Here is an 825-nt window from a genome sequence, read left to right as displayed (position 1 = left end):
GTGTGGCAACGGGTATATTGTCTCAGCTCATATCTTTGCTGCTTGTTCCAACTGTCTATGTTTTCATTAAAATAGCACTGATTGCTTTATCTATTTTTATAACAACTCAATATTTTGAAGCATTGGAAATTTTGTAAATAAATATAATCTTTTTTTATTTAAAAATGTAAAAATGTGCACTGCTTCTATGGTAAATTGAGATACTGGTCCCTTTTACCCGGTTATTAGAGAAAAAATTCTGTTGTAACAGACAAACAAATACTGATACATATCAGTTATACAGAACTAAAATACTGGTACCAGTTTTAACTGGCTGGTTTTTCTCGTCTCTACTATGTAATGAACAACATGAATTCAGATATGAGAGTTCAACAACAACAGCACCCATTTATGAGTGCATCAACTGTATACTAAGCTTGATGGACAAGAAACAGGAATCAACAGAAGTATTTATTGACCAAATAAAAGCTCTTCACATGGTAAATCAAAGCTCGAGAAGTATGGTATTCGAGATCTGTCCAACAACTGGACCCTGAGCATCATAAGCTAGCAGTGAGCATAAAGCACACTAATGTCAACCTGAAAACTATTTCTGCACATTTGTCAGACTATAAACGAATTAAATATAATGTACCACAAGGATCAGTGGCTTGCGGTAGACACTGTGTCCCAAGGTTCCATCTGCTTTCCTTCATACCAAGACATCAAGAAAAGGTAAAGTACCATCTTTTTCCACTTCCATTGTGAAGTTTATATTAGGATGGAGCGAATTCAGATGCATACATAGGTAGAGTATCAAGTGCATGTGGACACACCACAAATGTA

This window comes from Schistocerca cancellata, chromosome 3 (assembly GCF_023864275.1).
Source record: "Schistocerca cancellata isolate TAMUIC-IGC-003103 chromosome 3, iqSchCanc2.1, whole genome shotgun sequence".
Lineage (NCBI taxonomy): Eukaryota > Metazoa > Arthropoda > Insecta > Orthoptera > Acrididae > Schistocerca > Schistocerca cancellata.
This window is presented reverse-complemented; position numbering follows the sequence as displayed.